Raw genomic sequence first — 22950 nt, forward strand, 5'->3', positions numbered from 1 at the left:
CACTGCAGCCTCTGCCTCTCGGTTTCAAGCAATTCTTCTGCCTTAGCCTCCCGAGTAGCTGGGATTACAGATGTGCACCACCACGCCTGGCTAATTTTTGTATTTTTAGTAGAGACGGGGTTTCACCATATTGGCCAGGCTGGTCTCGAACTCCTGACCTCATGATCCACCCACCTCAGCCCCCCAAAGTGCTGGGATTACAGGCATTAGCCACCACTCCCGGCCTCCTTGAGGTCCTGGACAGAGAATATTCCTACCACAGTCCTTGGCTTCATGTGAAGTCTTTCATGCCTTCACCAAAGAAGAGCCTCAACTTACCTGGGCGCCTTGATGTCTAAGTCCTATAGAGTGAGACTCAAGAAAAACAAAATGACTTCCTGCTCTGTTATCCAAACCCTCTTTCCAACTTACTGTTTCCCCTTGAAATATCTGCCTTTTCCAGTGTAATGAATAGCATGGCTTTTCAGGGATAGAGAAGGATAAGAACGTGTCTTTACTCTGGGCAACCCAGACATTCAGTCAGTACACAGGACATTAAGCCTAGCATCTGTACAGGAGACACAGGGACTAACAAAAGAGTGGGTGATTTTAAAATTGTATTTAATTAATTAATTTATTTTTTGGCTACATGTGGTATTTCTGAGGAGATCAAGGTGATTTGCTTTTCTCTAACATAGTGTGAAAATTAATTCGTCTTCACAGAATTGGAAAAATGAATGTAATTTGACATACGTCTTGAGTCTGGTTGGCTTCTGAGAAACTTGTGTGCATCTCATCAGTATGCATCTTAAGAACTGATATTACCCTACTTCAGCATTGTAAGAAGACATGCATTCTCTTCTTATAAATAATGTGGATCTTACATGTAAAGTATTATAAAGATTAGCTGTTTAACAACTTAAATAAGCTTGTGAATAATAAATTAATAACAATGTTATGCTAATACGTAACTATGATATTTGCTGAACAAAATAAATTTGCCTACTTTGGAAGCAGATTGGGTGGTTTAATATATCAGCAAAAGAGTGTTTTTTAAAAATATCAAAGTTCTGTTAATCAAAACGTTTATTTTAGGACAGTTAGTAATGTTTTGTTTGCCAACTTATATTACAAAGTCTCTGTCTTAAATGTTTCCTTGCAAATAAAATGACAACACTGCCTTACATTTTATTACTTTAGAGTTTGCAAAATATCTTCATTATAATATTTCATTTAGTAGACATGCCTATGGGAACATTACTTCCAGAATTAAAAACCATTATTTTTGTTTTGGTATATTTTTAAACTACAAATGATAGAAAGGCAAGTAAATGTAAGTTTTTCTCTAGTTATTTGTTCAAATGATAATTTAAAACATGTGTACATTTCTAATACAAAGATTCCTTAGTTGAGAAAAAATGGATTTCTTAAAAACAAAACGTGTTTTAGCAGAGAGACAGGGCATTGAGCTGAAAATGGTGTCTGGAAGTTGGGATCTGTAAGAGAAGTTGAATGTGCCCCGAGGCACAAAGCTGCTAATTTTGTTTTATTGGATTTTACTGTAGCTATTAATATATTTTGCTGGAGATTTATGTGATCAATTTATCTTATGGCCAGAACTAATTCCCTTAGTATATTTTATTAGAATATGTGACTTTTTCTAAATTTAGCTTTATTTTTCATATTTTCCATAAATGGCAAAGATTCTATGTTTCCAGACATGTTAAGTATTGCAAGAATTATTTGAGCACCTAAAGATAAATAACATCAAAATAGTATCATTGTTTCCTTTAGTTTCTCCTTCTCCCCCACAAATAAACCAAGAGGTATTTAGTTATACTATTGCATGTCTCTAGCTTTATTGGATTCTTCCAGGAAAGAAAAATGGATTACATTTTTGGTTGTGTGGCCCTCGTTGCCCTATTGCACTTTTGAGAATATTTGCCTGTGGCAAGTAGTTATTTTTCATTACCACATTCATTCATGAGTAATAAAATATTTTAATAATGGTGAATGTGAAGTTAATTAATAACCCACAGGTATGGCAGCTGGACAGGATTTCTCTCCATCTCAAACACAAGGAAAATAATTCCATCAGTAGTTATAAATTTGCATATGAATGTCAAATATATGAGGTTTTGAATAAAAATAATTTCTGAGTAAAAGTGTACATCGGCAAGCTGTATTTAAGTTACGTATTTATAGATAAATTATTTCAGAATATGTTAGTTACTATGACAATCATAATCAGAGTTCTTCAGTTAGGGAACTCTTGTAGTGTGTCAGTAGGTATCAATATTGAAATATTTGATATTATTTAACATGTTTTGCAACTTAGTTGAATGTATATGTGGTTTTACATATATTTAAGACATGTATATTAGTGAAATTTATTTTGGAATGAATTGTTGCTTTATGTATTATAAATACAGAAATGTTATGCAAAGTAATTTTAGGTTTATTGGCATGCAGCGTATCTATATCTTCCTTCCTTCTTTCTCTCTTTGGTTCCTTCCTCTCTGCCTTCCCCTCTTTTTTTTTTTTTTTTTTTTTTTTTGAAACACAGTCTCTCTCTGCACCCAGGCTGGAGTGCAGTGGACCTATCACAGCTCACTGCAGCCTGGGCCTCCCAGGCTCAGATGATCCTCCCACCTCAGCCTCCAGAGTAGCTGGGACTAAAGGCATGCACTACCACACCTGGCTAATTTTTTTTGTATTTTTTGTAGAGCTGGGGTTTTGCCAGATTGGCCAGGTTTATCTCAAACTCCTGGCTTCAAGTGTTCCACCTGCCTCAGCCTCCCCAAGTGCTGGGACTACAGGCATGAGCCACCATGCCTGGCCTCTTCCTCCCCGTCTCAATCTTCCTTCCCTCTCTCTTTCTTTCCCTCTCTCTCTCTCTCCCTCTCTCTTCTTTCTCTTTTCTCCTTCCTCTCTCCCTCCCTCCTTTCCTTCCTTCCTTCTCTCTTTCTTTCCTACTTTTTCTTTCTTTCTGCCTTCTAATACCCATCTTGTTTTTTGCAAAGTCAGCAAAAAATAGACAAAATCATTAAAATCTTTAGTAACTTTTTCAAAATCATTTTCATGTATTCTCCCATATGTGGCCTTCTAGAAAAAAGCAAAAGCCACTGAAAGAGTGGAATAATCTTCTTCTTCTTCTTCTTTTTTTTTTTGAGACGGAATCTCGCTCTGTCACCCAGGCTGGTGTGCAGTGGTGGGATCTCGGCTCACTGCAACCTCCGCCTCCCGGGTTCACGCCATTCTCCTGCCTCAGGCTCCTGAGTAGCTGGGACCAATGGCGCCCACCACCCCACCTGGCTAATTTTTTGTATTTTTAGTAGAGATGGGGTTTCACCATGTTAGCCAGGATGGTCTCGATCTCCTGACCTCGTGAACCGCTGGCCTTGGCCTCCCAAAGTGCTAGGATTATAGGCGTGAGCCACCGCACCTGGCCGAATCCATTTGGGAATGGCTCAAGTTGTTTAACTATGTAAGACATAGAATTTTTGATCCTTTTATTCTATTATAGATGCATTGCTTGTGTTGGTCAATCTATTCTTTTTAGGTATGAAAGGGACTATCATTGTTATTGTTTATTAGTTATCAGGAGAGGAGCAGGTGAGATAGAGAAGTAACAGGGTCTGGTCAGCAGGACCCTTCCTTGGGGGACCCTTGAAAAGCTTTCATTTTTACTGTGAGTGACAAGGATTGTGAGCAGAAGAGTGACATGATTGGAGTTACATTTTAGAAGCATCCCTTTGGCCACTGAGTTTCTAACTCGCTATTGAGGGAAGGGTAAAAGCCGGGAGGCCAATCTGAAATCGATGAAATAATCTAGGCAAGAGATGATGCAGGCCTAGACCAAAATAGTTGCTGTACAAATGCCATGAAATGCTCATATTTGGTGGGATATGGAGTGAAGGTAGGAACAAAAAAATTTACTGATGGACTAGATATCTGTCCTTAGAGAAAAGAGGACCCTGGATATTTTCAAGACTTCTACCCTAAACTACTAAAAGGTAAGCATTGCTGTAAAATAAGATCAGAAAGACTGCGGCAAGACAGGTAGAGGGAAAGATCAAATTTTCAGTTTGGAAGATTTTGAAGGTGGACTGTCTCTTAGACATTTACGTGGTGATCTTTTCTAGGTAGTTGGATACAGGAATTTTGAGTTCAAGGGGCAGTTCTGTCTGGGAGATTTAAATGTAGGAAACATCACTTAACAGTGTATTCATAAATCATTATCTAGGTAAAATTACATAAAGATAAAAGAGGATGCACTGAACCTGATGGTACTTTCCTGTACAATTGAGAAAAGGTGGAATAAGCAGAAGACCAAGGGACGCATTGGAAGGAGGAGAACCAGGAGGAGAACTGTGTAATGGAAGCCAAGTGAACACAGTGTTTCCCAGTGCTGATGAGTTAAGTCAGGTGAAGACTTGGACTTGACCATGTAGCAGTGTGGAGGGTATTGATGATCTCTGTTTCCCCAGAAGGGACAATAGAAATAATTACATATCAACAGAGGAATTCTACAATTGCATTGTGTGATTTTCCTCACCTTGAGAGCTCTTATGTCTCTGGCAATGTCTAAATCTTTCATACATATTGACTCATTTACTCATCCATATAAACTATAAAGTAGAATCCTTTATTATCCTCACTTTAGAGACGTGAAAACTGAAATCAGAGAAGTTAAATAATTGGGCCATGTTATTACACGGCCAGAAAGTAGCAGAGCTAAGATTTGATCTCAGTTGTTCTGATTTTAGAGTCCACAGTCTTAAACACTGCACTATATACTAGCTATAAATAAAGGAAAGTTAAACATGATTTATATGTGATCCTAAGCAGTAGAATTTATATAGGTTTTTATATTTTTATGTGATCTATATTACATATTATTCTAAGTAGGATAAAAAGGCAAAAATGGCTACCATGTAATCATCAAAGAATGCTAAGTTCAGAGTGTTTTAGTATCACATATTTTTTTCTAAATATTTTTTCCTTTAATAAAGAGTTGAGCCATTAACTATTAGGCATTGTGTTTTTTGTTTGTTTGTTTTGTTTTTCTGACAGAGGTCTTGCTCTGTTTCCCAAGATGGATTGCAGTGGTCTGATCATGGCTCACTGCAGCCTCTATCTCCCAGGTTTGAGCAATCCTCCCACCTCAGCCTCCTGAGTAACTGGGACTTCAGGCATGTGCCACCATGCCTGGTTAATTTTTTAAACTTTTAGTAGAGACAAGGTCTCCCTATGTTGCCCAGGCTGATCTCGAGCTCCTGAACTCAAGTAATCCTCTTGCCTTGGTCTCCCAAGGTGCTGGGATTACAGGTGTGGGCCACTGTGCCCAGCCAGCACTGGCTTTTAATAAGTGTCACTGAAAAGTAAGTCAGTAAGAAACAACCCTCATCTCCAGGTGGTAGTAACTGAAAATGAAAGTAACAGAAAGTGAGAACATGGGGTGTGATTCTTGTAGTCTGTATTTTGCTGGCTTTTATTAGTTTTGAGCCTCAATTTGAACCTTTTGTACTGGAATCTAAAGATGAAGTTTCCCTGATGGCAAAATTACAATCCATCACTCACTAATGTCATTTCTTCCATGAGTCACATCCATCCTGAAGGAAAGTGCTTGAACTAGGAACGTATACTGTTATTACATGTAGGGGCAAAGACTATAATCCTATTATTTACTTCACCCCCATCTAATGCCTCTTAGTAATAGGGATGTTTATTATTTTTTAAAGCAGAAGTTCACTTTATTGTATCCATGTAAGTCTGTCTAGTTAAATTGGAGTAAACTGAATCCACTTCTGGCCAACTCAAGATACAATTGAAACTTAATTGAATACAGCCATGTGCCGGTCATAATGGTATTTTCGTCAAGGACGGATTGCATATGCAACAGTGGTAATATAAGGTAATAATGAATGGAGTTGAAAAATTGCTATTGCTAATGCTGTCATAGCCATTGTAATATTGTAGCACAAGGCATTACTCACATTTCTGTAGTGATGCTGGTGTAAACACACCTACTGCACTGCCAGTCATATAAAAGTATAGCAATACAGTTATGTACAATACAAAACACTTGGTAATTCTAATAAATGTTTATGTATTTATTATACAAAACTTTTTACCATTATCTTAGAGTGTTCTCTTTCTACTTAAAAAAAGTTAACTCTAAAATAGGCTCAGGTAACTGTAAACAGCCTATTAAACAGCAAGTCCTTCAGTAGGTATTCCAGAAGAAGGCATTGTTATTACAGGAGATGACAGCTCCATGCGTGTTGGTGCCCTGAAGACTTACAGGTGGGACAAGATGTGGAGGTGGAAGACAGTGATATTGATGATCCTTACCCTGTGTAGGCCTAGGCTAATGTGTGTGTTTTTGTGTCGTCGTTTTTTTTTTTTTTTTTTAGACGGAGTCTTGGAGTCTTGCTCTGTTGCCCAGACTGGAGTGTAGTGGCGCAATCTTGGCTCATTGCAACCTCCTCCTCCCAGGTTCAAGCGATTCTCTGGCCTCAGTTGCTCAAGTAGCTGGCATTACAAGTGCATGCTACCATGCCCAGCTAAGTTTTGTATTTTTAGTAGAGATGGGGTTTCACCATGTTGGCCAGGCTGGTCTTGAACCCTTGACCTCAGGTGATCTGCCCGCCTCGGCCTCCCAAAGTGCTGAGATTACAGGCATGAGCCACTGTACCAGGCTTACATCTTAGTTTTTAATAAAGAAGCTTAAAAAATAAAAAAAAATTCAGAAGCTTATAAAATAAGGATATAAAGAAAATATTTTTGTACAGGTGTACAATGTGTTTGTGTTTTAAGCTAAGTGTTTCTTCAAAAGAGTCAAAAAGTTTAAAACATTAAAATGTTTATAAAGCAAAAGAGTTACAGTAAGCCACAGTTAATTTATTATTGAAGAAAGAAGAATTTTTAAAATAAATGTAGTGTGGCCTGAGTGTACAGTGTTTACAGAGTCTACAGTGTTGTACAGTCATGTCCTAGGGCTTCACATTCACTCACCACTCACTCACTTGCACACCCAGGGCAACTTCCGGTCCTGCAAGCCGTATTCATGGCAAGTGCCCTGTTCAGGTGTACCATTTTTTATCTTTTCTACTGTATTTTTACTGTTCATTTTCCATGTTTAGGTAAGTTTAGATACATAAATACTTACTATTGTGTTCCAATCGCTTACAGTATTTAGTAGAGTAACCTGCTGTACAGATTTGTAGCCTAGGAGTAATAGGCTGTACCACATACTAGGTGTGTAGTAGGCTACACCATCTAGGTTTGTGTAAGTACACTCTATGTGGTTTGCACAATGACAAAATTGTCTGAGGACACGTTTCTCAAAGTATATCCTCATCATTAAGTGATGCATGATTATACTTGAGCTGTAGAATGCTGATTACATCATTTGCCTTGATCTCAAAAGCTCATTGAAACTTCCTATTCTTTCAAGAGTTATATCCATTTTTTTAATCAAAACATGAAATACTCCATCAGTCTGTATCCGAATTAACTATATTGTCTGCTGTTTCCTTAAAATGAACATATTTTCAACTCACTGCTTCAGTCAGCCTTAATCTTTGCTCAAGCAATTTTTTTCCAATCTCTATTCCAATCATAGTCATCTTTCTTTTCAAGTCTTTCATTAGGAGAACTTTTTTCCTTAGAATTAATCACATTATTTCCTATTTCTGCCTCAGTGTTTAAAAACTTAATATCTACAGATTTTATTGTACTTCACTGTGTACAACTAAATTATAGTTACAGCATTTTAATCCACTCAGACCTACTATGACACCTTAAGAAATTGAACTTCTGAGCGGGGCGCAGTGGTGGCTCATGCCTGTAATCCCAGCACTTTGGGAGGCCCAGGTGGGTGGATCACCTTAGGTCAGGAGTTCGAGACCAGCCTGGCCAATGTAGTGAAACTCCATCTCTACTAAAAATACAAAAATTAGCCAGGCATAGTGGCAGGTGCCTGTAATTCCAGCTACTCAAGAGGCTGAGGCAGGAGAATCACTTGAACCCAAGAGGTGGAGGTTTCAGTGAGCTGAGATCGCACCACTGCACTCCAGCCTGGGTGACAAGAGCAAAACTCCATCTCAAAGAAAAAAAAAAAATAAACTTCTGGTGTGTAACAGGGATTTATTGAGAAATTCAAACAGGCAATGATGTTTGAGGTTTTTGAAATGTGAGCGTAGGAGCGGTATAGTGTTTGGATTGGAGGAGGGATAGACTGGCCTCAGGGAGGCCAGTTAGCACAAGACTGAAATAGTATTGTCAAGGAATGATTAGCCCTGAATTACAGAAATAGCAGTAGGAGTGGGAAAATACTGAAAACATTTGGGACATGTCCAAAACATTAAACATTTTTCTCTATTATTCTAGCAGGCTGGAAGACATGACAAGTGAAAATCTCCCCTCTAGAATCCCTTTTCGTCACCTCTACTATTCTACTGCTGGTTTCACATATATCTTATAGATTGAGGGAGTTGGGCTGGGCGGGGAGACCGGTCTCTTTTCTGGCTTTCTAATTCTGCTGTATATCCTGCAAAGGCTTAATTTCTGGTGGCTGGCTTCACATTGAACAAAGGCCCTGTGACCAGGCCATTTTCTGGGAGCAGAAAGACAAAGAGGAATTTCGTTCTTCTTCCTAAACTCAGCAGTGCATCAACCTCGATGCCATTTATTTAATGGGCATAGTTTTTCAACCTTGTTTATTATGACGAAGTTTCAATTGCTAGACCCATTTAAGACTTGTAGGAACAGAATGCGTCTTCTTGCTTCCAGGATGGAGTTCCTCTCCTGGTTTCTTCAAGACTTTGTTTCTGTTTCGATTCCAACACCCTGCGCACTGGGACTCTGCTGCTGAGCAATAACGCCTGTGCTGTTCTCCAGTCACAGGCCCTTGTTTTTGCGTTTCACAGTAACTCTTCTGTGATAATTGCAAGATTATCTGCTGCTGACTTCTATTTATTTCTTCACTTACGTGTTCAAATATGTTCAGTTATCAAAAACCTATTTTGTATAAATTACTCCACTGGCATCAAGGAGAGAATGCATAGAAATAAAAAAATTCCCTGCCCTCAGTAAACTTACACACTAGAAGAGTTGACTGAAAGTTGGTTTCACTGCCTTTCCAGTCTGACCTGTGAGAGATTACCATAGATTCTTCACTCTAAGTTCTTCTATGAAAAAATTACATATGTAATACATAAAAATATAATTTTTTTATATAAAAATGAAAATAAAGTAGAATAAAAAGTAGAAGCTTTCTCCACTCACAGATGCATACACAAACATACCCATTCTTTGTAGAAGGAACCATTATGAAGAATTTCATGTGTCCCCCTACACTACTTTTTCTTTGGCTTTAGAAAGTATACATTTATGTATATTAAAGCATATACATTTTTATACATAAATGAGTTTATATTACTATAGAGCAATTCTACTTAAAGCATGCTTTCAGATTTCAGTGAATCTTTGTTTTAGACACCTTCTGTTAATTAGATTTTGCAATACTTTAAAGATAATCAAATAAGGCAGTGCCACCTAATTATAAAAAGCTAATACCAGCTCTAAATTATGTGCTAACGCTATTCTAATATAAAATACACATTAAGCCAAACTCAAAAACTCTACCTCTCAAATTATTAATGTGTGATGCTGGTTAACCAGACAATTTTTACATTGATTTGAACTCAAAGAAATTATCTATGTAAAGTGGCTTAAAATGGAAAAGTCTCCTTATTTTGATAACAAAGTCGTATGGAGGTGATAAATATTTTTAATGTCTTTGGAAAAAATCAACTCAATAATGATAGTATTTTAATTTGCAGTGGACTGGAATTCAAGGTTCCATATAAAGAACTGTGGTTGTTTATAAAATAGTCAGAATATTGTGGAACATTGTAATATGCAATGATGTGGCTTTTATGCAAACTAGGTACAAGCTGATGGCTCTTTCCTTTGCGATTGAATTATTTGCTCCACATATAGCCTGTTCAATCTTGAAAATTAAGTCAAATCCCAAGTATTTTCTCTTCACTTGATCACTTAGTTATAAGAAATACTCATATATTCTATTGTGCATTTCTTAGTTTTGATCTTCAACCTTAAATACCTTGGCTTTGCTTTTGTTACATAGTTTTAATTTACTGTTTAACTTGCATTATGCCATTATACTAAAAGGGATTAAAGGGAATATAGCAAATTAAAGTGTGGATTAGATGGTAGCTGTTTTAGTGTAATACCAAAGCTGGGTTTCCACAAGTATTTCCTTTTATTTCTATTTTGTTCCTTTTATTGCATTAATTTAATTTATTTGCTTATTTATGTATTGGTTAGCTTTAGTGATATTTGTTCCTTGGCAACTCTAATTTATGTAGCCTGTATGTGAGAACTGAGAATGAAAAGAAAAAAAAAAGAATGATTGTAATAGAAAGGAGAGCAATTGTGTACAACTGGAACTTCTAATTTTCAATGACATTACAATTTCAGGTTTATATTAAGTTCTCAGATTAGAATTTTATATAAAACATTGATGCCTATTAAAATAATTATTTGATATGGAAATGATACGTTAGTATAAATTCTTGAATTATCAATTTATGCGGTTATTAGTTGGATAAATATTTATAAGATAATGTCATATCATCATCCAATAATTGTATTATTTTACAACTTCTCTAACTTAACCACTGAACATCCTATGAGCCTGTTGACATGGGTTTTTATCATTTCTATAATCTAGTTGGATGAGTAATGTACTAATCTTTGATGAAAAGTTATGCTTCTTTTTACGGGGCCGCAGATGGTGTGGAGGTAGATTGATTAATTTGTGTCACGGTTTTAAACACGGATCAGGAAAAATAAGCTTTCACAATAAAAAAACATTTTTCAGAAAGAAAAACGTATGTAAGAGTGAGAATCGTATGCCTCAATCTAGCTTTGAGTTTGGAAATTATAAATCAAGAACAGAGTGAATAGAATCAAGGCAATATTTAAGGTTATTAAACATAGGAAACATAATAAAATGGAACAAAGATCTTTCTTCGTGGCTATATATCAAATAACATCATTTTAAATTTGTATCTATTTTGAATTGCTGGTAATGCTGCCATCTTGTTCCTGCACTACAAGCTGAATAAAGAGCCTGGAAATAGTCAACATTTATTAGCAGGGTTTTAAAAATATGTTCTTAAATTTAAACTTCATCACCTTTCATGTACCACTTATTATCTTTTTTATTATCTACCTCACCTAAATTCTCTGGAAGCTACTTGGTAAATTAAAAGGAAGATATTGAGCATATCAATAATTTTTTAGAGCAAGCATTAAAATCCAGTGGCATGTAGTAACAGATTTTTTTATGGGAGATATTATTTAGCTTTCCCTTATTGCTTCTAGTTATTTGTGTTCAAGAAAAATGTTTAGAGAGGTTCAATAGATGTCTAGTGTCCCCCACAACTCTGACCCCCATACTCTAAAACAAGAATATCTCAAATCTAGGGTGTTGAAGAAAGAGGAACAAGAGGGTATCACCAAAAATTTTAATCACTTATTTGTATGTTACGTTTCACAAACTACCTTGAGAGACTTAATTTTATATAATGCAGATGTTAGTAGCTCAATCTCTAGAAGCAGAAAGACTGGAGTTTGAAATTTGGTTCTATCACTTTTCCCCAGTGTGATCTTACACCAATGATTCTAGTCCTTACTTTCTTCATCTACAAATTGAAGAAAATACCAGTTTTTACTTTATAAAGTTATGGTGAGCATGAAATAAATGTTATTGCATGTAAAGTTTATAGAAGTGTACAGAGAAGGCATATCAAAAGCATACATATTAGCCATTGTTTTAATATTCTAATAATTTGTTAACCTAACGTATTTACCACCTAAAAAATTTGTTTGGTTTCCCATTGTCTACCAGACACAGCGTGAGCTCTTTGGTGTACCACTTATGACACTTTATCGTCGGATCTAAACATCCCTTTCCATTCTTACCTTCTGTAAGTACCAAAAAAGGATGTGGGTGAGTAAACATCACACACTTTTGGATATAGCTTCACAACACTATTCATCATTTCTAAGTAGATCATTTCCAAATGTCATGATCTGTTTGCATAAAAGTGATCTTTGCCCATATTGCCTGCTAAATGTTTTCCACTTGCCTCCACTGGGCATGGATTATGACCTAGGTTAATTCTTAACTCTTCTTGTAAACCTTTCCTTGTTCTGGGCACTCCAGTCATAATTAATTAGTTTGTTTTTTGTGTTCTTATATAATTTAAAAAATATTTATATTTCAGTGCTATAACCAGTACTATGGTAATTTGTAACAATTTATCTGCCACAAAATTGTAAATTCTTCATGATTTTGAAAGGTTCAAGCTCCATGTCTTGTATTTATCACAGTTCCTAGGACATAGTAGGCATTTGATAATGTTTTCAGAAACAAAAACTCATGGAAATTAAGAAAAATGGGAGACATTAAGAACTTACTAAAATCTTAATAAAGATTGCTATGTACTGAATGATGGTGACTCCCCCAAATTCTTATGTGGAAGCCCTAACCCCCAGTGTGATGGTGTTTGGAGGTGGGGCCTTTGGGAGGTGCTTAGGTTTAGATCTTGAGACAGAGAGCCTTATGATGAGATTATTACCCTTATAAGAAGAAGGAGACAGAGAGCTCCTCGGAAGGGACATGTGAATGCACAGCTAGAAGGTAGTTACAAGCCAGGAATTAGACCCTCATCTGGAAATAAATCTGCCATCATCTTGATCTTGGATTTTCCAGTCGCCTGAACTGTGAAAGACAAGTATCTATTGCTTAAGACATCAAGTCTTGGTATTTCGTTTTAGCACCCCAAGAAGGCTAAGAGAAACATATTATTTGGTGTTTTCATATTAGGTAGAGAAACATTTTTTAGATGAAAGCATGTCTATTTTGGGACTGGGATCCTCAAATAGAGGATATCACTGTTTTAAAATTTGAAAACTTTAATAGAAGTTAATATAGGCAAAATAAAAGAAACATGTTGATGATCAAGTGATCAAGGCAGGCCGGAGTGAGGTATGAGAAACCTAGTTTATAATACAGCGGATAGTAAATAAATATTTGTAGATGACTGCCCCATAATGAATGGATGCATTGATTAATAAGTGAAAACCTAGTAGGCCTCCCTCTACTGAACTTCAATGTTGGCATCATGAGATGTCTCACTTTTAAAAAAATGTTTCCCACTGAGTTTCTCTTATTCTTTGTCATTTGAAGAATATTAAGTTAGTTCCATCAGGTTTAATCTCACAACCTTGCACATTTCTGTAGTTATGCCAGATATGAAGTTCTGTTAAGTTAGTCTCCTAGCAAGTTGTCCATTAATTCTGAATTCAGACCAAACTTTAAAGTTATCAATAGGAATAAAGCTAATGAAGTCTATAGTTCCAAATAAAATTGATGATTATTCGTTAAATCACCAAGAGAGAAATATCCAAAATTTTCAAGGCAATTATATTTATGTACATGCATTTGACCACAGATTTTGAGACAGGTACTTCACAATATCATTGCATTTTGAACGATTAACTATTCATGAATTCATATATTCATGCATTATTTTATTTTAATTAAAATAATGTAACACCTTCCAATGATTAATAATAGGATGTTTCACAAAAGTAAATTCTACTTTATTAAAATCATAAAAATTATAGTAATAGATTAATCTCCTCCATAAGTTAGCTGCATAAAGTGCCTTCACCGATAAATAAAACTGTTCATTTTCAAGATTTGGGGTTTGTATTTCTTGACATTATGAAATAAATATCACAATAGATGCTTTCTTTTTTTTTGGCCCTATACAAGCAATTTATTGAAATCTGTTATAATTTGAGCTAAGTCTGTATTGGGCTTATTATCCTGCCTCCATGCTTGAAAAAAAAAACCAAAAACAAAATACAGTTTCTTCAAAATAGTTGCTCTGAGATTACTTCCAACTTCCATATATAACCTGTGTCATTATTTTTTACTTACTGCTTCATAAATCAATGCTTCTACTTATATCTTTTTTCTATTTTTCCTCTCTTTTATAAAAATCATCCAGGTCTATAATACTTCCTCCAATTCTTGCTCTAAGATGGGACCTCTGTGTATTACTAGGAAAAATACAACTATAATTTAGTATTTATTGCAGGAATGACAACTGAGGAATAAAATGCCTCTAACATTGCATCCAAATAATCCCAGATGAGGATCATTTTCATGCTTAATAAGTAGCTCTATTCACTATATCTTGTTTTGTTTGTTTCATATTTTTCCTGGTGTGGCGGTCTTGTAATAATTTTTGGCTCTGAAGTATGCTGTTGTTTGGTTTTAATAAGACATCAGCTTGCAGTAAAACTGAACAGATGCGATTTAAAGTGCTGATCTATCTTGCAGATCCCCATAAACTTGCATTCCTATTTCATAGGCATGAATAGGAATGAAATCTAGTGCAATTGTAAGTAGAATAATCTATTTCTAAGTTTTTATACCCCAACACCACTACCTCCTCCCATTTTTCACGGCAAACATTTTCTTTGATAAGAAAGCCTTCATTGTAGGAAACAATCTCTCATGGGCTGATTTATCTGTATAATTTTTTGAAAACTCATGTTTACCATGACTTTGCAGGTTACACTGGGCTGAGAGTCAAAAAATTAGCAGTGGATTTCTCTGCATAGTAGACATTAGTACACCTTTTTTGTTCAATGAGCTACTTTAGCATATGGGATGTAAAGTTCCACTGTGTGATTATGTCTTGAGCTAGCTGAGCTATAGACAGTTCAAGTAGTTTTTGATAGCGGATTTTTTTTTTTTTTTTTTTTTGAGATGGAGTCTCCCTCTGTCGCCCAGGCTGGAGTGCAGTGGCGCGATCTCGGCTCACTGCAAGTTCCGCCTCCCGGGTTCACGCCATTCTCCTGCCTCAGCCTCCCAAGCAGCTGGGACAACAGGCGCCCGCCATGGCGCCCGGCTAATTTTTTGTATTTTTAGTAGAGACGGGGTTTCACCGTGTTAGCCAGGATGGTCTTGATCTCCTGACCTCGTGATCCGCCTGCCTCGGCCTCCCAAAGTGCTGGGATTACAGGCGTGAGCCACCGCGCCCGGCCTTGATAGTGGACTTTAAATAACCCAGTTCAGAGCACTTAACATGTTCTACTGACTTCGTGAGGGTTACTTACTCACATATTTTCAACATAGGTTTAATGTAGCATCATGAAAGGACCATACAAATGCTCAAAGATTGTTTCTCTAAGAACATGTTTGGATATATTTCAAGGACAATATGCTTATTATAAGTGTTAAAAATTGTTATAGCACGTGCTTTGTAGTCCCAGCTACTCAGGAGGCTGAGGCGGGAGAAGCGCTTGAACTCAGGAGGCGGAGCTTACAGTGAGCCGAGATCGCGCCACTGCACTCCAGCCTGGGCGACAGAGCGAGATCCCGTCTCAAAATAATAATAAAAAAAAGTTATACCAAATATGGAATCGGCTTACCATGAAATTCTAAGATGCTGAATTGGGGAGGAGCTTTCATTGTGTTACTCTGGAAACATCACAATTATTTTTTTAAAAACTTTTAAGTTAAATTGGATCTGGCAACTTTTCTAGTTGCCTAAAGGTAAGATGTCGTAAACCTGTCGTAAACAGTGAATAAGTGACAGCAAATTTGGGAATAAAAAAGGAGAAAACAGCGATCCTACAGATTGAGATAAGTATACCAGATATTTGTCAGCATTCAGGAATACCACATTTATTCAAGAGATGAAAAACTCACATAATCCAGTGGTTTCCAATGTCCTCTATAGCAAGGCAGCTTGTATGAGACTAACCCTCCTCTAAAAAATAGAAAAGATTAGCACGTGAGTCAACTCTTTTAAAGCATTAGGGAACCACTATGGCAGACAGAACTACGGGGCTACAAATTCTGGAGACAAGGGAGGCAGATTTATGTGAGTCCTATATTTATCTATCTCTGAGATTTTCCTCAGGGCTTTGCCAATGCCATGGGTGAGGTGGCAGAGCAGAAATCGAAAGCCTGGGGTCATGAAGGTCTCATTGTGCTGAGGAAACAGAAGTTTGTGTTTGGACCCTCTAAGAACAGTTGAATTTTAGGGAAAAAATAACTGTAGGCAAGTAAGTGAGAGACTGCGTGAAGGCCTTTGGTCACTTCCTCCACACTTCCTTCCACCACACACTTCCTGGGTGGTGTTCAGGAAAAGACACCAGCAAACATATAGCAAGCCATATTTGAGATCTAAAGAATTGAACAACTATTCCAATAATCTTAGTTCTAGGGAAAATGAAGCAAAAGTATAGAGATGAACAAATTGGATGACCCCCATGAGCACTTAGCTTTCAATTAAGATCACAGAAAGGTTATAACCTAAGAGCAAGGTTTATGCCTTAGAGATAAGAGTTGACCAAAGAAAGCCCAACCTTAAGAAAGCTTCATACCTTCCTTTGACTAGATCAGGGTGATCTGCCAAAATACTCTAGGCATGCACGAAGATTAGCCCTCTTTTGAGAAAGATTATAAATCAGGGACTCTGCAATTATTATATACCATGTATGTCATCAATTAAAAATGACCAGACATGTCTATAAAATGTATGAAAACCAAAATTAAAAATACAGACTATCAAAATAGATCTACAGGTGATCTAGATAGTCTAATTATTTATAAATAACGGACTTTAATAATGATTATTAAGTTAAAAAATAAAAGATGTAGACTTACTGGAGGACTGGGATCTATAAGTCAACGTATCATTTTCAAACTAAGGAAATAGAATAATTGAATATAAGAATTAAAAAGCTAGACTTATTAATGTATTAAACATTGCAGAAGAAATAGCAAACTGAAAAAAGTCAGAATACTTAAAACACGTATAGAAATAGGATGGGAAATTCAGAAAGGCATGTAAAATATAGGGAATACAATGAACAGATCTTTTTAAAAAATGTAATTTGAGTTCCAGAGTAAGAGAAGACTAGGGCAGAAGCAATATTTGACATAATATTTCCTGCAAATTTACCAAGATAGGCATAGACATCAAATATACAATGCAAGAAGCATGATGGACCCCAATTAGAAGAAATACAAAGAAAATCACATGTAAATGCATCATATAAAATAGCTGAACTAAAGAGAAAAATAAAATCTTCACAGCAGCCGGAAAAAAAAAAAAATTTCCCTTAAGAGAGAGAAAGAAATAAAAAAAGAGTGGCAGCTGATTTTTTAGCAGAAGCAATGAAAGAAAGAAGGAAAAGGAATGACATTTTTCAGTTCTTAAAACAATAACTGACTATGGAGAATTCCATATTATGAAAATATTAACCAATCTTGTGTAACAATACCAGATACCAGATAAAGTAGTGTTCACGGTGAGAAATAGTATAAGAAGTATGTAGGCATATTTCATTATGCTAAATGTATGAATTCAACAGAAAGACATTACAGTTCTAAATTTGTATGTATGCAATGATAGTTTAAAATATACATGGCAAAACCTAACAAAAGTTAAAGGAAAAATAACAAGGAGATAAAATAACAAGATTTTAACATTCTTCTCTCACTCATGTGTAGTGATTTTAACATTCTTCTCTCAATCGTGTAAAACAGATACAAGTCAGAGTAAATTTATTAGTGTGGTAGGGCTGCCCTAACAAAGTACCACAAAGTTGGTGGCTTAATCAAAGGAAATGTATTGTCTCTCAGTTCTGGATTATAGAAGTTTGAAATCAAGTATCAAAAGGGTTGGGTCTTCCTAGAGGTTTTGTGGGACATCCACACCATAGAATAAAAAGCAATTCAAGAAGCACAATTAAAAGAAATGTAAACAAACAAACACCCAAATTCATGAAATAAAATTGCTGACACACACAATTATATGTTGAGATGTCAAGGGAATTTTGAAAAAGACATTCTCAAAAGGTTATATAATATGTGATTCTATGTATATAACATTGTAAAAAAATACAAAATTATAGACATGAAAAACAGATTATTGTGGCCAGGGGTTAGGATATTTGAGAATGGGAGGTGGCTTTGGCTATAAACATGTAGCACATGGTCTTTTTGTGATATAACTGTTGGTGGTCACATGAATCTATTAAAAGATAAACTTACATAGACTCAATATATACACAAAGTGAGTATGTGTAAAACTTGTGAAATCGAAATAATATTGGTGGATTGTATCAAGGTCAATTTTTTTTTATATTATACTCTGATTTTATACAGTGTTATCATTGGAGGAAGCTGAGGAAAGGTTATACAGGAAGTCTCTGTATTATTTCTTAGGACTGCATGTGACTCTACTATTATCTCCAGATGCAAGAGTTAGAAAAAAATACAACATTCAGAGAATTAAAAGACAAGCCTGAGGCTAGGTGTGGTGGCTCACACCTGTAATCCCAGCACTTTGAGAGGCTGAAGCAGGCAGATCACCTGAGGTCAGGAGTTCAATACCAGCCTGGCCAACATGGCAAAACCCTGTCTCTACTAAAAAACACAAAAATTAGCCAGGCATGTTGGCGGGCATCTGTAATCCCAGCTGCTCAGGAGGCTGAGGCAGGAGAATCACTTGAACCCGGTTGGCAGAGGTTGCAGTGAGCAGAGATCACTGTACTCCAGTGTTCTCCGCTGTACTCCAGCCTGGGCGACAGAGAGAGACACTGTCTCAAAAAAATCCAAAAAAGACAAGCCTGAGTGGGAGAAGATATTTGTGACACATACATAACAATGATACCACATCCAGATCTATCTAGCTCTAGATCTAAATCAGGACAATAAAAATTAAACCGCAATAAAGTACCGTTACAAACCTACCAGATGGCTAAGAATGAAACAAAACAAAAAATTTAAAATGCACAGTGATATCCAGGATGCAAGGCAACTGGAAATCTTACACACTACTGATGGGAGTATAAATTAATTGATGCAACAGCTTTAGAAAATCCTTTGGCAATATATTCAAAGCTGAGCATCCCCATATTTTATGACCCAGCAGTTCCACTCTTCCATATACACCCAACGCAAATGAGTCCATGGGATTTATTTTTAGCAATTTCTAAATCTCATATAAATTAAATCATGGGTTAGATATTGATGTAGTCTGACTTCCTTTATTCAATATTATGTCTGTGAGATTCTCTCTGGATGTTGAGTGCAGTAGCACAATCAAACTATGTGTCTTTCACGGCTATATAGCAGATTTGTCAACCGTGGTACTATTCCACTTTTTGGACTGGTTAATTCTTTATTAGTCAGGTTCATCCTATGTATGTTAAGATGTTTAGCAGCTTCCCTGGCCTTTACTTATTAAATGCCAGTAGCAGCCCCCTCAAGTTGCAACAATCAAAATATCTGTAGACATTCCCACTTTCAAGGGGGGACAAAATTGGCTCCAGCTGACTATCAAAGCTGTATAGTATTCCGTTGTTGGAATGTATCATATAACTACCCACTTTACTGCAGTGCAAGTTTGGTTGATTGGGGTTTTGGTAACAGTATGGATTTATTCAAGTAAATAAGTTTACTCAAATTATCCTGAGGATAAAGTGGTTTAGTGTATAGGGTTTACAGAACTTTTGTGAGAACTTTCCAGGGACAGTGGGGAAGCAATAATGATATTGTCACTAAATGTAAGCACTCGTGAAGAAGAAAGTTCAGGAAGTTCAGATGCTGGAGACCTCAACCTGGATCACCAAAGCAAGTATTTCTCAAAGGTACCCAGAAAAATTGCATCTTTATGTAGTTTATTAAGGAAAATTAGAATTTTCCTTAATAAATAAAAATTATTGAACTTCATTACTGCCTTTTTGCACACAGAATTTCAAGTGAATAAAAAGTATTGGTCTTACTATTGGAGGCCTATTACCATATAACAGCTAAATGCAAAACAAAAAAAACATATGTATTGGTTGACAACATTTATTAGAAAAATACAAAATAAGGTAATCTTTAAAAAACATGGTTGGCATGATTAGATTAAATAAGAATTTTCCTTAATAAATCTTGTGGTAAGAGTGCTTGTGTTATACATGGTATTCCTAGGAATGTTTATAAGAAATGGAATTATGTCATTTGGTGAAATTATATAAAAATAAGTACCTGGGGAAATTTATGAAAATATTATAAGGTGTTACACTCATAAATAAAGTATTTCTTCCCCAAAAGATTTGTCTGTAGCTTTGTTACACAGTGCAGACTTTTAAAATATTGTTTTTGCTTACAACTTCATCTCAAAAGATTTCTACCAAGTAAAAAAATGATATACCTGTTATAATAGTGATGATCTGCATATATAAAATTATAGCCATTCAACTGTTATTAATGGTGCTTTGCATTAGGTAGTGATGAATTATGATAGCTGCCTTGTTTCCTAAACAATCACTCCACATATAACTAAACTATTTTAATAAAATCATGATCATATTAAATTTTCTTTCATGTATGCATTTAAGGAAGTGTCACAAAAGCACAAAATTATATATTCACACAAACACACACAGATAAAACATAAACTGAAGTTGTGATGAATTAAGAAAAATTATTGAACTTCATTACTGCCTTTTTGCACACAGAATTTCAAGTGAATAAAAAGTATTGGTCTTACTATTGGAGGCCTATTACCATATTACAGCTAAATGCAAAATAAAAGAAACATATGTATTGGTTGACAACATTTATCTGAAAAATACAAAATAAAGTAATCTTTAAAAAACATGGTTGGCATGATTAGATTAAGAATGATTAGGTCGGGGCGGTGGCTCACACCTGTAATCATAGCACTTTGGGAGGCCGAGGCGGGCGGATCATGAGGTCAGGAGATCGAGACCATCCTGGCCAACATGGTGAAACCCCATCTCTACTAAAAATACAAAAATTAGCTGGGTGTGGTGGCGTGTGCCTGTAATCCCAGCTACTCGAGAGGCTGAGGCAGGAAAATCGCTTGAACCAGGGAGTTGGAGGTTGCAGTGAGCCGAGATCGTGCCTAGCAACGGAGCGAGACTCTGTCTCAAAACAAAACAAAACAAAACCAGAATGATTATAAGAAAAGGGCTTTCTGTAAGGTTTGACTACTGTCATCTAAACTAAGATAATTACGGTTAACACAGTTGTGTGCCTGATAGCTAACAAAAGCATTTAGTCCTCTAAGGACTGAAACACAATTCATAAGTTTTGTTTTTGTTTCTTGTTTCAATTTTTAAAAATCCAGGCGTAATAATTGTACCTATTTACAAGGTACATGTGATATTTTGATAAGCATATAGAACTTAACACTGATCTGATCTTTTAATTGCTTCCAGGCAAGGAGCAGGCTCCATGCATGCATTTGGGCTCTGTGGAAAATCTGGCCAGGGATTCGGGCCTTTCTGAAGGCCCCTTTCATTGTGCCCCCTGCAGCACTATCTCTTCAATGTGATGTCCTTGCTGATTGAAGTGCAGAGAAGCCACTAAGATCCACACACCAGTTGCTGCAATCAGTGCCCTGCTCTTTGTCCCCCATTCACCTCAGGTGATTCAGCTCTTCTGGCACTCCCAGTAATTCCTGTGGGACAGGACCAGAGTGGACTTCCCACGAAGATTCCCAGACTGGGGGAGAGCTCTAAGATCCATCTCCAAATCCTTTGTCTCACCTAGGAGACTCTGGGTTTATGGAAATTCTCTCTGATTAGTGCTGTTGCAGCTGGGTTTGAGGGTCATGTAGTCTAAATGATTGTTTCTCTTACTGGTGGTGATTTTTCCAGATTCTGTGGGCCCAGTGGATTTCTCTGCTTCTCCTCAGAGTTCTGGTGAACTCAGAGTGTTAGTGTTATTCTTTTCTTTGAAAATAGTTTCCATTTGTAATTTGCTTGGAGAGTGATTCTAGGGGATTCTATTCTGCCATCTTGCTGCTGTCACTCTTCAATAAGATTTGTAACGAATTCTCAAATTGCTCATAGTCTTAAAACTACAAAGAGTTGATTTCATACATTTTATTATGAGAACAATAAAATTATTTTGTGTCTGCTAGTGAGATTTTTAGCTATACAGAAATTACAGTGTTTCCTGCTGTGTTCAATCATTCCAAGATTCATTATACATATGTTAAATATGTTATACACTTGTTTACGTAATGAATATTTTATTTTTTTTCTGAGATATCCAAAGCATAGTCTCCCTCACTATCCTGAATAATTATAAATTAGTATTTCATATACGATAGAAAATTTGTGACGTCCACTATTTTTAAGAATGGCTAGGCTGGGCGTGGTGGCTCATGCCTGTAATCCCAGCACTTTGAGATGCTGAGGTGGGCGGATCACCTGAGGTCAGGAGTTCGAGACCAGCCTGACCAACATGGAGAAACCCCGTCTCTACTAAAAATACAAAATTAGCCTGGCGTGGTGGCGCATGCCTGTAATCCCAGCTACTCGGGAGGCTGAGGCAGGAGAATCGCTTGAACCAGGGAGGTGGAGGTTGTGGTGAGCTGAGATCGTGCCATTGCACTCCAGCCTGGGCAGCAAGAGTGAAACTCTGTCTCAAAAAAAAAAAAAAAAAAAAAAAAGAAGAAGAATGGCTAATTTCAGAACGTGTTCATATGTATGTTGTATTCAATGTCTTTAATTAAAGTCTGTTTCTTTATCCTAATTTGTATGGCAAACTAATATTTACCATAATAAATGGCTTGAAGAATAAAAATTAATTAGGTGACTATATTTATTAAATGTTAAAGTATTTTATTTTGTCTAAGAGGGAGGTACAAATTAAAATATATTTAGTAATAATCACCTTAGTAATTATATTGATTTAAAATACATACTAGATAATATACTTAAATTTATTTTTGAGACTATGTCATTTTTGACACAGTCAAAAACAAAACATCTTATAGAGAAATGATATGATGATTATTCATGGTTATT

The 22950-nt window shown here is 36.2% G+C and overlaps 1 long non-coding RNA gene across 1 annotated transcript in view; it reads left to right on the forward strand.

The window, feature by feature from the left end:
• AGA-DT (AGA divergent transcript) overlaps positions 1–22725 on the forward strand; it is a 254277-nt gene extending 231552 nt beyond the window's left edge. The window contains exon 4 of the long non-coding RNA XR_008524894.2: positions 21352–22725. This is a non-coding gene — a long non-coding RNA (AGA divergent transcript). The remainder of the gene's footprint in view (positions 1–21351) is intronic.
• The last annotated feature ends 225 nt before the right edge of the window (positions 22726–22950 follow it).

Source organism: Pongo abelii, chromosome 3 (assembly GCF_028885655.2).
Source record: "Pongo abelii isolate AG06213 chromosome 3, NHGRI_mPonAbe1-v2.0_pri, whole genome shotgun sequence".
Classification (NCBI taxonomy): Eukaryota; Metazoa; Chordata; class Mammalia; order Primates; family Hominidae; genus Pongo; species Pongo abelii.